The following is a 15603-nucleotide window of genomic DNA, read 5'->3' as shown; positions in this document are numbered from 1 at the left end:
TGGCGGGCAGAGAGCGCCGATCGTGGCAAGGGGGGTTTGTGAGTGTGGAATCAATCCTAGCTCCTTTTTAAGGGGGTGTTTTAATGAGTCATCAGCAGGGACCGCTTTTAGCCAGCTTTAGTTAAGTTCCTTTTGCACAGGTTTCATGTGGCTTTGATGGTGAAATCAGCAAACCCTGAAGTTTGCCAAATTACCCCTGAAAAGCTTTAATGAACCAATCCTGAGGGAACCGGGGATTGGATATCTGGGATCTTATGGCCCTTTGAGGCCATGTTGGGTTTACCCCCTGATTTTGGTGCCGAGGGAAACTCCAAGTTAAGAATAATCCAAATATGAAGCACTTCTCACAAAACTCAGCTTTGCAAAGCTTTATTTGGGCTAAAAAAGAAAAGATGGGAATGCCCTTGGCAGAAAAGCAGCTGTGAGGCACAGCAGGCTTCAAATGCCTGTCAGCAGGCGCTCCAGGAGAAACGGCTGCTGGCTCTGGGCATCCTGGGCTTTCCAGGCAGGTTTTGTAGCGGATTGCAAGGCAGTTTTCCTGCCTCTGGGGGGTGGCACCTGCATCCCACTGGAAAGGGAAAATGTGGAGAGAGCGGCAAGCGGGGAGACGGTTGCTGATGTGTGTCCTTGGATTGCAGTTCCTCCCGGTGAGTCTGTGCTGCTGGAAGTTTGAAGGAGATCAGTCTTGGAGTACGTGTGGGTTCAGCCTGTGGGGCTTGGGAGCGACGCTGGACATGAAATTCCAGGGGTGTTCCCCTTGCTGGAGTGAGAAGCAGTGGAAGCACTTTGCTGTCTGCTTCTTCATCGCCTTCGCCTCGGTCCCCTGGGGCTCCAGGTAATCCCCTCTCACCTTTGCTTTTCCAAGGGTCTCTAAATGAGGGCTTGAGCTTTGGTGCAGCTCCCTTTACAGGGAAGATCTGTTCCAGGAAAGGTCTCCTGGTCCGGACCGATGGCGTTGCAGGAAGAGCAGGAAACCCCACAGTTCCTGTGGCTCCCTCATCTGATTTGCCTGCAGGCAGCAAGGATCATTCCCAAGTGTCATCCCCTGGCTCCGTGACTCGGTGAGGTTGTGTTCCCCCAAAGGCCAGGGGCCGCTTTGTGTTGCAGCTCACGAAAAGTCCAGCTCGGTGGTGCTGGGTTTGGTTTTTGTGTGCAATGAAGGCCCTAAAAAATTCCCCTCCTTCACTGGCACAGCCCTGGAGTGGGAGCAGATTCCCCTTATCCCGGAGTTATCCCGCTCCTGCCCTGGATCCCTGCGGTGCCGTGGCAGGTGAGGAGACTGAAAGCTTTCATTAGGAATTGGGCATTATGAGCACTGACATTTACTGTGCTAGAAAGTCCAAGGGACAAATTTGTGCCAATTAATGTCACGCCTTTAACTACGAGGATCAATTGGTGTTACGCTTGTACCAGAGTCTGGTGACAGAGGGGGTTTCCAAAGGAAGTCTTGGTCCATGGAGGCCTGTGCCCAAAGAAAATGCCAAGAGAACTGAGGTATGAAAAACAAAGGTCCTTTATTTATATAAGAGCAGCAACAAAAACGAGCTACAGAACATATTTACATTGTAAGAACCTTTGTAACAACAACGATCTATAGAACGTATTTACAAGAACATATCTATCAAAACTATCTTAAACGTATTTACAGAAGACAAAAAGAAACGCTAAAACGTATATACAGAAGGGTGCCATCTCTGCCCTGGATCTCCGTCAGTCCTGGAAGAAAAGCAAGTGACACAGTCATTGCAGTCAGGCACAGAGGGCTGTTCCATGTGCCCCAGGCTGGGACACACTGGCAGAGCGGGACTCTGCTGCCAGCGCTGAGCCTGGCTGGGGCTGGGGGTCAGGCCCCAGGCACTGGCACGGGGCTTGTGTGAGCCAAAGCAAGTGCAGGACAGGCTGGGGATGGTGCTTGTGCTGCCAGAATCCAGCCCACGGGGCACCGTGTCCCTCAGCGGGGCACCCAGCCCAGCCCCAGCCTGGCAGCAGGGCACCCACTCTGCTTGTGGGGAGCACATACCTGTCCTACCGCTGGAGTCCCTCTTCATCCCAGGACCATGTCCTCCTCCTCGTCTTTTCCATCCACATCCATGTCCTCACTGTAGTCTTCCATTTCCACCTCCATCTCTTCCTCCATCTCTTCCTTCGCATCAACCTCCATCTCTTCCTCCATCTCCTCCTTCGCATCCACCTCCATCTCTTCCTCCATCTCTTCCTTCACGTCCACCTCCATCTCTTCCTCTCCAGTCTCTCCTCCATCCACTTCCATCTCCTCCTCTGTATCAGTCTTTCTATCCACCTGCATCTCTTTCTCTTCGTCTCTGGAAACCTGCAGATGTAGCAAAACCTCGGAGTGGGATCCCTGTCCCACAGCATCCCCACAGAGGCACTTAGGTGGTGTGCATTTCCATGGAATGGCACCTTACCTTCCTCGGGATGAATGTGAGCATCTGGCAGGGATGAACGGCAAAATCCAGGCACAAGAGACCTTTGGGAACTCTTGGGAGTATCGGAGCAGGGGCCAAGCAGGGTGACGGGTGTGTAGGCACAAGGGCGAATGGTTGTGTTGTCCTCTTTGCTGGATGCTGGGAGCTCCGGTGTGAATGCAGACCGTGACATCACAATTCACAGGAGTCCAGGGTCACCGTGGAGTGGACAACGGGGATCATAGAATGATGGACTCCCTGAGCGGTCTGGCTTGGAAGGGACGCTAAAGATCATCTTGTTCCAACTTGAGCAATCTTCTACCAGAGCACGTTGCTCAGAGTCCTGTTCCCACGTGGCCTTGGATGTTCGCAGGGATGGGGCATCCACATCCTCTGTGCACAGCCTGGGCCAGTGCCTCAGCACTCTCAGTGTGAAAAAGCGGCTTCCTTAGAGCCAACCGAAATCAACCTCCTGCAGTTAAAAGCCATCCCCCTTCTCCTCTTGCCACTGGCCCTATTGAACACCGTCCCCATCTTTCCTATGGCACCCTTCGAGTCCTGCATGGCCACAGCAAAGCCTCTCCAGGGCCTTCTGTTCTCCAGGCTGAACATTCTCAAGCCCACATGGACAGCAGTGACTTAGATCAGCAGAAATCAAAGCTGCAAGGTAGCAAATAGCACCAGGAACTGAGAGAGGGAAGCTTTAGACCCAGGCTTGTCTCGAAATAGACAAAATTAGTAAGAGTGCAGGGGCAGATGGTGGGACACTGGCTCTGTTCTAACTGATGAATATTTTCTTTTTTTCTTCTTCTTTTCTCTCATGCTGACCCAGGTTTTGCTGTTTGAAAGGAAGCTTGGCACAGCATCCATTGTCTTCTCTATTTGTGAAACACCGAGCAGAATCTGAGCAGGCTGATGGCGCAGAGCAAAACCTGAAAATATCTTGATAATCCTGAGCCTGGGGGATGCAGCTAAACCCAGTCCAAAGGAATTTCTGGAAAGTCGAACCTGGTTTACATTTTCTTGAGTTTGGCTGTGCCAGCTTCACCAGACATTTATAAAAAAGCAAACAAAAAACTCCAACCAAAAAAGACAAAAACCCAAACAAACAAACCCACACAAACCAATCAAACAAACAGATAAAAAGCCCCAAATCAAACCCAAAGGAATGAGGAGTTCATAGTAGTTGTGAGGATATCACAGCAGGCGAACGGCTGCTTCCCACAGGATCACCATAAAAAGCCACATGGAACAGCTGCTCCGAAAGATACACACCAGGGGCAATAGAAAAAGGGATACATGGCGGCTTTGGGGGTAGCTCCACATTAAGGTGAAGGATGAGCACTCCGTGGTACAGATCCAGCATTCCCCACACTCCAGGCCGCTCTTTGCTCCTGATGAAAGACCCTTGCAGGACCGTGGCCCTTCTCAAGGCAGTGTAAATCATTGCCACAGCTCTCAGCTGAGCCACTGGCATTTCCAGAGCGAGATTCAGGCACAATCCTAGTGCCTCGGAGCATCTGTGGAAGATCCTGAACTTCTTCAGCCCCAGAAACACAAAGCAGCTCAGGCTTTCCCTGAATTGGGTCTTCAGAGGAGGTTTCCAGTATCTCTGAGATTTGTTCACCGCTCAGCACGTGTGACTTTATGTACAGTGATGCATTTGGGTTCCTTCCTCACCCCTGTGTGCCAGAGAGAAACCACCCACGTGGATGAAGGATAATGTGTACAGGGAAATTTATTCCTGGATTGTCATTTTGCTTCACTGTCACTCAGTTAAACATGGTCCTTATCTAAGAAGGACTTAGAAGAAATGTGTAGGAATTTTGGCTCTGAGAGGAGCAGAAAGCACATTTTCTAAAGCAAATTCCCAGCTGATGCAGCTTCCCTGGCAAAAGAGTGATTCCCATTCATCTTCCTGGGAAGAATGTGAAGACCCATTCAGAGATCACAGGTTCAGCTGGCCTTTGGCTTTGTGTACCTCATTTCACAGGTCCAGTTTCATTAAAAGGGGCTCAAGTTTGCCTTGCAACACAGAAGTGCTGTAGCTATTTCCAGGAGAAAACCAAGAAATGACTGTCCCACGGTGTGGTCACTAGGTTGGTACCCGGGGTAGAAATCCCACCACAGTTGTGGCTCTGTGAGCAAAGAGAGCCAGTGCTTTTTGGGGCTGTAACAGCTGAGAGTGTGGCAGAGCAGTTTTTATATTATTTTTATAGAGTCCTGAAAACATTGTTCCCAAAACAATCTTTCTCTCCCATCTTGTGTCATAAATTGTGGAACAGAGAAAATGGAAAGGAGCAGAGGTTTGTTTAAATTGGCTTTTTTGTTGTTGTTTTTTAGTCTTAAAATAGCATCAGCGTGATGCATGATACTTTAGAAATTGGATTAGTGACACCTATTTTGTCCCACCAGAGAGGTGGGATTTAAGACTTCCAACAGTAGAAACACCAGATGTGCAAGAGCTCGGTTTTCCACCCCTCACAGGCCGGTATCTTGCTGTGCTATTTTAAGCAGCCTCAGCCAGGTATATTAAAATACTGCTCCAAACAACAACAGAATGAAAATGTTCCGCCAAATGGGGAAAAATAAGAAAAGTGGGCGGCAGCTGATGTTCATTTTGCAAAGTCAGATGCAAACAATGTTTGCTGGATTCCTTTCCTAGAAAAATGTAGACATTTAATAGAAATCTACCTCTGAGGCTGATAAGTTTGGTATGATTTTAGATCTGGGAGGAGCAAAACAGGTTCTAGAGAAGCTGTGATTGTCGCAGCCTTGGCAGTGTTCAAGGCCAGGTTGGATGGGGCTTGGAGCAAAGTGGTCTAGTGGAATATGTCCTGAGTGTGGTGAGAGTTGGAACAAGATGAGCTTTAAGGTCCCTTCCAACCCAACACATCCTGTGAGTCCATGAAAAGAAACTTTTGGTTTTCCTGAGGTGTTGCCTCGGCAAGGGGAGGTCACAAATACCTCAGGTAGTTTGAAATGCCCTGAGCAGAACCCAGCTGTGCTTTATCACAGGTGCTGAGGGCTTTTCACTTGCATTTTACGGGGGATTTTCACAGGGCAGTGCAAGAGCAGCTGAATGTGTTTGACAGGCAAAGAGGGCCAGTGTGGCAGCAGCTTCATTCAACAGAGCTTTTCCTTCTGTGATCCTGTATAACCTGAGGCACTCTGGGGCTCTTGAACCCGGCAGCTGGGCAAGTTAATCATGATAATAAGTGGTAAATTAACCTGCTCCACTCTCCTTAGCATGGGGGGTGATGAGCATTAGGTAGTTTGGGGAGCATTGCCAAGATGGGAGCTTGTTTTTTGCCAAGGAGAAGGGAGAAAATATTGCTTAGACTAAATAAAGCAGCTCTGCTTCGCCAGCAAGAGGAAAAGAAGCGATTAAAGATGTGAGTGCTGCGTGGAATCATTTGCATGAGGATACATCTTGTCTGCTATGCAGGATAGTTCCCAATAAACCATGCTTCGCCTGACCTTTATTTTTGGATTTCTACCACATAGTACAAGAGCCAAGATTAAAAATCCCAAAATGCTTTGTGGGCAGGGAATGAAAAGTGGGGAGGCACTTTTTTGTTTTCTTCAGCCTGCCTCTTTCTTTTGTTCCCTTCAGAGATCTCACTTCATTTCTGCTGGTTTTTGGAGCACATGTGCTTAGCTCCTCCCAGATCCCCTGGGCTTGTTTTAGCTCTGGGTGTCATGGACACTCTAAATTGTGAGGTTTTTTTCCCTCCATCTACCTCTGCTTCTTCAAGTGGTTTACCTTCCTTTACCTGTTGGAGTGATGGATTTTTCTCACCTTTTATTACTTAGTGCTTTTTCTGTATTTCCTTCATTCTCTAAAACCAACTTTTCACTTGCCCTGTGGCTGTTAGATGCCAGTTATGGGAGCATTAATTCTTTCTCTACTGCTTGTCTGAGCTTTCACAAGGAGCTGAGAGCTCTCTCGGGTTAAACTTGACTCGCTTCATCACCTTCCTTGCTGCTGCCTATGTCCTTGGACACTTAAGGGAATAAAGTCTCAGTGCGGAGGTGTGGAGATTGTAGTTGCGAAACTGTGGGTCTTTTTGAGAGACGAGAATGCTGTTCTCAATCTTTTCAAGGATAAACTGACCACCTTGTTTTGGGGCCAAGCGGGCTGAGATCAGCACAGAGGTGCCTGTTGCAGGTACTGAGCTTTGGAGGGCTGGCAGCAGCTTCTTGGGCTGTGTTTGTGTGGTGCTGTAAGGTTTGTGTTGGGTCCCTGGAGCAGTGGGAACAGAGCCCCTGTGAGATGCACATCAGGAAATGCGGGTACAAAGGGCCTGAAATGTGACCAGCTCTGGCATAGTTTCCATAGGACAAAATATTTTTACTGGGATTTTGGACAATTTGAGGCTCTTCCTCTTATCCTTTGCCTGGTGAACATTCCCCCTTTGCAAGAGTGGGGAATCCTGAGCTCACACCATGGAAGTGCCTGATAAATATTTTTTTCTATTTTTCAATGTTTTCATCCCAGCAGGAGTCAGAGAATACGTGATTTTCCCCTCAATTTAAACCCTCAGAAAGGAGGGACAATAGGGCTTTACCCTTCCTTTAAACCTTAGGATGATGAAAATGGGGGAGTTCTGCTCAATTCGAACCCATAACATAGCATTGTCAAAGTTATCTGCTTCCATTTAAACTAGAAAATAATGGAAACTAGGGGTTCCCTGTCAAGCAATACCCCTAAGAGCATGGAAAAGGCAGGGTTTTCTTCAATTAGTACCCTTAAAATTGCAGAGGAAGGGGATTCCCCCTCAATTTAAACACAGTCATGAAGAAGGAAGATTGTCCTTTTGTTTAAAGCCCTTTTCTCCTGGTAAACCTCCTTTTTTCTGGGGGCACTGGGTTAGGACTGACGAGGTGAAAGGGGAAAGTTGGACGTTTCCCCCTGAGAGCCCATGTGCTGCCCTGCCTCCTTAGGTGCTGCCCCTAAGGAGAAAATACCCATTTTGGTAGCACAGATCCCATGTTGACAGTATTGCATCTCTGCCCACATAAGACGTCAGAAAACTGGGATTTTGCAATTTGGTATTCTGAAACGGGGCTGTTTTGATTTTTTTGCAACTTGATTTTCTAGTATTTTGAAACTGAATTTTTTTGGTATTTTGGAACTTGGTCCTCTGGAACTTTGAAACTAGATACTCTGGTATTGTAAAACTGGATTGCTGTTGTATTTTGTAACTTGGTATTCCAGTATTAGATGTAATTTCCTCAGGAAAAACACTTGGATCACTGCATCACTTTCTTGTTTTAGGCTCACCAGTCAGCCGGGCTATCCAAGTCCATCCTCCCCAGCGGGGAGAGCGGGAGCACGTCCGGCCATGGAGAATTTCTGGGAGAGCCCGGGAGAAGAAAGAAGGCTCCAGCTTCACAGATCTGTGTCATAACCCATCCTGTCGGCCGCTCCTGTTTGATCCTGGTGCATTTGTCCTCTTGGATTCAGCCTGAGCAGCGCTAATTGCTGGGAATGAAGCAGCCTTTGGTACTTCTTTTCCACGAAACCTCTCCATCCTGCCCTTCAATCCTTTTGCAAACACGGGAAAAACCCAAAATTCCGTTTTTCCCCCCCCCTCCCCTTCACTTTGCCTCCTCTTTTCTTGCAGGCTTTGGGCTATCCAGGCTTGCATGTGGATTAGACACCCTGTAGGCTCAGCTCCAGGTGGGATTGCAGCGGTGTTGGAAGCACCAGGGATTCTCCCAAGGTTTGGTGTGAGGAGCTGCATCTTGGGAGGGGCTGGGATTTTGTGCACTTCTGGGGTTTTTTTTTCCTGTTTGCCTTTTGGGCTGCCTCAGAGAAAAGGCTGAAAAGCGAAGAAGCTGAGGGGGGGTTCCCAAATTCCTTTCCAGCCCTTCAGAGGAGGCACAAAGCCACGTGCAGCTGAGGAGAGGGATGTGAGGAGAATGGCAATAATGGAGCCTTGGGACTCTGCACTTCATTCTTTTCACGTGTTTGGAGGTGCAGGAAATGCCAAACCCCACAGGAATTCTGTGTCTGTAACATGGGGTGCAACCTCTTGAAACCCAAGTGCTCGGAGTGGGGTTTTCCCAAGGGTAAATCCCAATGTGACATGGCAAGGCTTCAGTGAGGATTTCCAGGCTTGACTGCACAGCTTTTGGGAAAGCTCAGTAGCCAAACAAGATCAGATTTCTGTCGGATTTGGATCAAACGTGGCGTTTAAATCTGGGCCAGCTCAGCTCCCTGGATGGGAAAGTGCTTGGAGTAGCCGAGAGCTGAGCCGTTGTTGAGAATTCCAAGCGTTGTGTCCTTACGCTCCTTAATACAGCGTTTAAATAATTGATCCTGAATGGAGCCAGTATCAGAGGGATTTGTTAGAGGGGCAGGGATGTTTTTTCACGTGGCAGTGTGTCGGGATAGTCAAGACTCCTTATGTCAGAATTAATTGGTCTTCCTTCTTTTCCCTTTTGTTCTTTCTAGATTGTGGCTGAGTGGGGAGAATATTTGGGATAAAGAAACGGAATGCCCGAGGGAAGCTTCGTGTTCCCGTGGGGATGCTTTAGGCGCGTGCAGCTTCTGAGCTGCACCGAAACTTGAGGCTCCCCCAGAAGCCTTCCGAAGCTGGAAGGGCCGGGGAAGAGAATTCCAGAAGAGGTGTGGGAAGCGCTTTCTGCCAGGTCTGGACAGCACCGAGGTGGGAATGACTTCAAAGTGTTCCTTGTCCCTGTCCTGTTCCCAGCCCAGGACAAAGTTGGTGTTCCCTGAGCGGCTGCGGTTCCCTGGATGTGGCAGGAGGAGGTCTCTGCCGGGGAGTGGGAGAAATGTCCCTGCCCGCTGCCGTGTCCTTGGCGGGCAGAGAGCGCCGATCGTGGCAAGGGGGGTTTGTGAGTGTGGAATCAATCCTAGCTCCTTTTTAAGGGGGTGTTTTAATGAGTCATCAGCAGGGACCGCTTTTAGCCAGCTTTAGTTAAGTTCCTTTTGCACAGGTTTCATGTGGCTTTGATGGTGAAATCAGCAAACCCTGAAGTTTGCCAAATTACCCCTGAAAAGCTTTAATGAACCAATCCTGAGGGAACCGGGGATTGGATATCTGGGATCTTATGGCCCTTTGAGGCCATGTTGGGTTTACCCCCTGATTTTGGTGCCGAGGGAAACTCCAAGTTAAGAATAATCCAAATATGAAGCACTTCTCACAAAACTCAGCTTTGCAAAGCTTTATTTGGGCTAAAAAAGAAAAGATGGGAATGCCCTTGGCAGAAAAGCAGCTGTGAGGCACAGCAGGCTTCAAATGCCTGTCAGCAGGCGCTCCAGGAGAAACGGCTGCTGGCTCTGGGCATCCTGGGCTTTCCAGGCAGGTTTTGTAGCGGATTGCAAGGCAGTTTTCCTGCCTCTGGGGGGTGGCACCTGCATCCCACTGGAAAGGGAAAATGTGGAGAGAGCGGCAAGCGGGGAGACGGTTGCTGATGTGTGTCCTTGGATTGCAGTTCCTCCCGGTGAGTCTGTGCTGCTGGAAGTTTGAAGGAGATCAGTCTTGGAGTACGTGTGGGTTCAGCCTGTGGGGCTTGGGAGCGACGCTGGACATGAAATTCCAGGGGTGTTCCCCTTGCTGGAGTGAGAAGCAGTGGAAGCACTTTGCTGTCTGCTTCTTCATCGCCTTCGCCTCGGTCCCCTGGGGCTCCAGGTAATCCCCTCTCACCTTTGCTTTTCCAAGGGTCTCTAAATGAGGGCTTGAGCTTTGGTGCAGCTCCCTTTACAGGGAAGATCTGTTCCAGGAAAGGTCTCCTGGTCCGGACCGATGGCGTTGCAGGAAGAGCAGGAAACCCCACAGTTCCTGTGGCTCCCTCATCTGATTTGCCTGCAGGCAGCAAGGATCATTCCCAAGTGTCATCCCCTGGCTCCGTGACTCGGTGAGGTTGTGTTCCCCCAAAGGCCAGGGGCCGCTTTGTGTTGCAGCTCACGAAAAGTCCAGCTCGGTGGTGCTGGGTTTGGTTTTTGTGTGCAATGAAGGCCCTAAAAAATTCCCCTCCTTCACTGGCACAGCCCTGGAGTGGGAGCAGATTCCCCTTATCCCGGAGTTATCCCGCTCCTGCCCTGGATCCCTGCGGTGCCGTGGCAGGTGAGGAGACTGAAAGCTTTCGTTAGGAATTGGGCATTATGAGCACTGACATTTACTGTGCTAGAAAGTCCAAGGGACAAATTTGTGCCAATTAATGTCACGCCTTTAACTACGAGGATCAATTGGTGTTACGCTTGTACCAGAGTCTGGTGACAGAGGGGGTTTCCAAAGGAAGTCTTGGTCCATGGAGGCCTGTGCCCAAAGAAAATGCCAAGAGAACTGAGGTATGAAAAACAAAGGTCCTTTATTTATATAAGAGCAGCAACAAAAACGAGCTACAGAACATATTTACATTGTAAGAACCTTTGTAACAACAACGATCTATAGAACGTATTTACAAGAACATATCTATCAAAACTATCTTAAACGTATTTACAGAAGACAAAAAGAAACGCTAAAACGTATGTACAGAAGGGTGCCATCTCTGCCCTGGATCTCCGTCAGTCCTGGAAGAAAAGCAAGTGACACAGTCATTGCAGTCAGGCACAGAGGGCTGTTCCATGTGCCCCAGGCTGGGACACACTGGCAGAGCGGGACTCTGCTGCCAGCGCTGAGCCTGGCTGGGGCTGGGGGTCAGGCCCCAGGCACTGGCACGGGGCTTGTGTGAGCCAAAGCAAGTGCAGGACAGGCTGGGGATGGTGCTTGTGCTGCCAGAATCCAGCCCACGGGGCACCGTGTCCCTCAGCGGGGCACCCAGCCCAGCCCCAGCCTGGCAGCAGGGCACCCACTCTGCTTGTGGGGAGCACATACCTGTCCTACCGCTGGAGTCCCTCTTCATCCCAGGACCATGTCCTCCTCCTCGTCTTTTCCATCCACATCCATGTCCTCACTGTAGTCTTCCATTTCCACCTCCATCTCTTCCTCCATCTCTTCCTTCGCATCAACCTCCATCTCTTCCTCCATCTCCTCCTTCGCATCCACCTCCATCTCTTCCTCCATCTCTTCCTTCACGTCCACCTCCATCTCTTCCTCTCCAGTCTCTCCTCCATCCACTTCCATCTCCTCCTCTGTATCAGTCTTTCTATCCACCTGCATCTCTTTCTCTTCGTCTCTGGAAACCTGCAGATGTAGCAAAACCTCGGAGTGGGATCCCTGTCCCACAGCATCCCCACAGAGGCACTTAGGTGGTGTGCATTTCCATGGAATGGCACCTTACCTTCCTCGGGATGAATGTGAGCATCTGGCAGGGATGAACGGCAAAATCCAGGCACAAGAGACCTTTGGGAACTCTTGGGAGTATCGGAGCAGGGGCCAAGCAGGGTGACGGGTGTGTAGGCACAAGGGCGAATGGTTGTGTTGTCCTCTTTGCTGGATGCTGGGAGCTCCGGTGTGAATGCAGACCGTGACATCACAATTCACAGGAGTCCAGGGTCACCGTGGAGTGGACAACGGGGATCACAGAATGATGGACTCCCTGAGCGGTCTGGCTTGGAAGGGACGCTAAAGATCATCTTGTTCCAACTTGAGCAATCTTCTACCAGAGCACGTTGCTCAGAGTCCTGTTCCCACGTGGCCTTGGATGTTCGCAGGGATGGGGCATCCACATCCTCTGTGCACAGCCTGGGCCAGTGCCTCAGCACTCTCAGTGTGAAAAAGCGGCTTCCTTAGAGCCAACCGAAATCAACCTCCTGCAGTTAAAAGCCATCCCCCTTCTCCTCTTGCCACTGGCCCTATTGAACACCGTCCCCATCTTTCCTATGGCACCCTTCGAGTCCTGCATGGCCACAGCAAAGCCTCTCCAGGGCCTTCTGTTCTCCAGGCTGAACATTCTCAAGCCCACATGGACAGCAGTGACTTAGATCAGCAGAAATCAAAGCTGCAAGGTAGCAAATAGCACCAGGAACTGAGAGAGGGAAGCTTTAGACCCAGGCTTGTCTCGAAATAGACAAAATTAGTAAGAGTGCAGGGGCAGATGGTGGGACACTGGCTCTGTTCTAACTGATGAATATTTTCTTTTTTTCTTCTTCTTTTCTCTCATGCTGACCCAGGTTTTGCTGTTTGAAAGGAAGCTTGGCACAGCATCCATTGTCTTCTCCATTTGTGAAACACCGAGCAGAATCTGAGCAGGCTGATGGCGCAGAGCAAAACCTGCAAATATCTTGATAATCCTGAGCCTGGGGGATGCAGCTAAACCCAGTCCAAAGGAATTTCTGGAAAGTCAAACCTGGTTTACATTTTCTTGAGTTTGGCTGTGCCAGCTTCACCAGACATTTATAAAAAAGCAAACAAAAAACTCCAACCAAAAAAGACAAAAACCCAAACAAACAAACCCACACAAACCAATCAAACAAACAGATAAAAAGCCCCAAATCAAACCCAAAGGAATGAGGAGTTCATAGTAGTTGTGAGGATATCACAGCAGGCGAACGGCTGCTTCCCACAGGATCACCATAAAAAGCCACATGGAACAGCTGCTCCGAAAGATACACACCAGGGGCAATAGAAAAAGGGATACATGGCGGCTTTGGGGGTAGCTCCACATTAAGGTGAAGGATGAGCACTCCGTGGTACAGATCCAGCATTCCCCACACTCCAGGCCGCTCTTTGCTCCTGATGAAAGACCCTTGCAGGACCGTGGCCCTTCTCAAGGCAGTGTAAATCATTGCCACAGCTCTCAGCTGAGCCACTGGCATTTCCAGAGCGAGATTCAGGCACAATCCTAGTGCCTCGGAGCATCTGTGGAAGATCCTGAACTTCTTCAGCCCCAGAAACACAAAGCAGCTCAGGCTTTCCCTGAATTGGGTCTTCAGAGGAGGTTTCCAGTATCTCTGAGATTTGTTCACCGCTCAGCACGTGTGACTTTATGTACAGTGATGCATTTGGGTTCCTTCCTCACCCCTGTGTGCCAGAGAGAAACCACCCACGTGGATGAAGGATAATGTGTACAGGGAAATTTATTCCTGGATTGTCATTTTGCTTCACTGTCACTCAGTTAAACATGGTCCTTATCTAAGAAGGACTTAGAAGAAATGTGTAGGAATTTTGGCTCTGAGAGGAGCAGAAAGCACGTTTTCTAAAGCAAATTCCCAGCTGATGCAGCTTCCCTGGCAAAAGAGTGATTCCCATTCATCTTCCTGGGAAGAATGTGAAGACCCATTCAGAGATCACAGGTTCAGCTGGCCTTTGGCTTTGTGTACCTCATTTCACAGGTCCAGTTTCATTAAAAGAGGCTCAAGTTTGCCTTGCAACACAGAAGTGCTGTAGCTATTCCCAGGAGAAAACCAAGAAATGACTGTCCCACGGCGTGGTCACTAGGTTGGTACCCGGGGTAGAAATCCCACCACAGTTGTGGCTCTGTGAGCAAAGAGAGCCAGTGCTTTTTGGGGCTGTAACAGCTGAGAGTGTGGCAGAGCAGTTTTTATATTATTTTTATAGAGTCCTGAAAACATTGTTCCCAAAACAATCTTTCTCTCCCATCTTGTGTCATAAATTGTGGAACAGAGAAAATGGAAAGGAGCAGAGGTTTGTTTAAATTGGCTTTTTTGTTGTTGTTTTTTAGTCTTAAAATAGCATCAGCGTGATGCATGATACTTTAGAAATTGGATTAGTGACACCTATTTTGTCCCACCAGAGAGGTGGGATTTAAGACTTCCAACAATAGAAACACCAGATGTGCAAGAGCTCGGTTTTCCACCCCTCACAGGCCGGTATCTTGCTGTTCTATTTTAAGCAGCCTCAGCCAGGTATATTAAAATACTGCTCCAAACAACAACAGAATGAAAATGTTCCGCCAAATGGGGAAAAATAAGAAAAGTGGGCGGCAGCTGATGTTCATTTTGCAAAGTCAGATGCAAACAATGTTTGCTGGATTCCTTTCCTAGAAAAATGTAGACATTTAATAGAAATCTACCTCTGAGGCTGATAAGTTTGGTATGATTTTAGATCTGGGAGGAGCAAAACAGGTTCTAGAGAAGCTGTGATTGTCGCAGCCTTGGCAGTGTTCAAGGCCAGGTTGGATGGGGCTTGGAGCAAAGTGGTCTAGTGGAATATGTCCTGAGTGTGGTGAGAGTTGGAACAAGATGAGCTTTAAGGTCCCTTCCAACCCAACACATCCTGTGAGTCCATGAAAAGAAACTTTTGGTTTTCCTGAGGTGTTGCCTCGGCAAGGGGAGGTCACAAATACCTCAGGTAGTTTGAAATGCCCTGAGCAGAACCCAGCTGTGCTTTATCACAGGTGCTGAGGGCTTTTCACTTGCATTTTATGGGGGATTTTCACAGGGCAGTGCAAGAGCAGCTGAATGTGTTTGACAGGCAAAGAGGGCCAGTGTGGCAGCAGCTTCATTCAACAGAGCTTTTCCTTCTGTGATCCTGTATAACCTGAGGCACTCTGGGGCTCTTGAACCCGGCAGCTGGGCAAGTTAATCATGATAATAAGTGGTAAATTAACCTGCTCCACTCTCCTTAGCATGGGGGGTGATGAGCATTAGGTAGTTTGGGGAGCATTGCCAAGATGGGAGCTTGTTTTTTGCCAAGGAGAAGGGAGAAAATATTGCTTAGACTAAATAAAGCAGCTCTGCTTCGCCAGCAAGAGGAAAAGAAGCGATTAAAGATGTGAGTGCTGCGTGGAATCATTTGCATGAGGATACATCTTGTCTGCTATGCAGGATAGTTCCCAATAAACCATGCTTCGCCTGACCTTTATTTTTGGATTTCTACCACATAGTACAAGAGCCAAGATTAAAAATCCCAAAATGCTTTGTGGGCAGGGAATGAAAAGTGGGGAGGCACTTTTTTGTTTTCTTCAGCCTGCCTCTTTCTTTTGTTCCCTTCAGAGATCTCACTTCATTTCTGCTGGTTTTTGGAGCACATGTGCTTAGCTCCTCCCAGATCCCCTGGGCTTGTTTTAGCTCTGGGTGTCATGGACACTCTAAATTGTGAGGTTTTTTTCCCTCCATCTACCTCTGCTTCTTCAAGTGGTTTACCTTCCTTTACCTGTTGGAGTGATGGATTTTTCTCACCTTTTATTACTTAGTGCTTTTTCTGTATTTCCTTCATTCTCTAAAACCAACTTTTCACTTGCCCTGTGGCTGTTAGATGCCAGTTATGGGAGCATTAATTCTTTCTCTACTGCTTGTCTG

Source organism: Corvus hawaiiensis, chromosome 10 (assembly GCF_020740725.1).
Source record: "Corvus hawaiiensis isolate bCorHaw1 chromosome 10, bCorHaw1.pri.cur, whole genome shotgun sequence".
In the NCBI taxonomy this organism is placed as follows: Eukaryota; Metazoa; Chordata; class Aves; order Passeriformes; family Corvidae; genus Corvus; species Corvus hawaiiensis.
The sequence above is the reverse complement of the archived record's forward strand: the minus strand, read 5'-3'. Positions refer to the sequence as shown.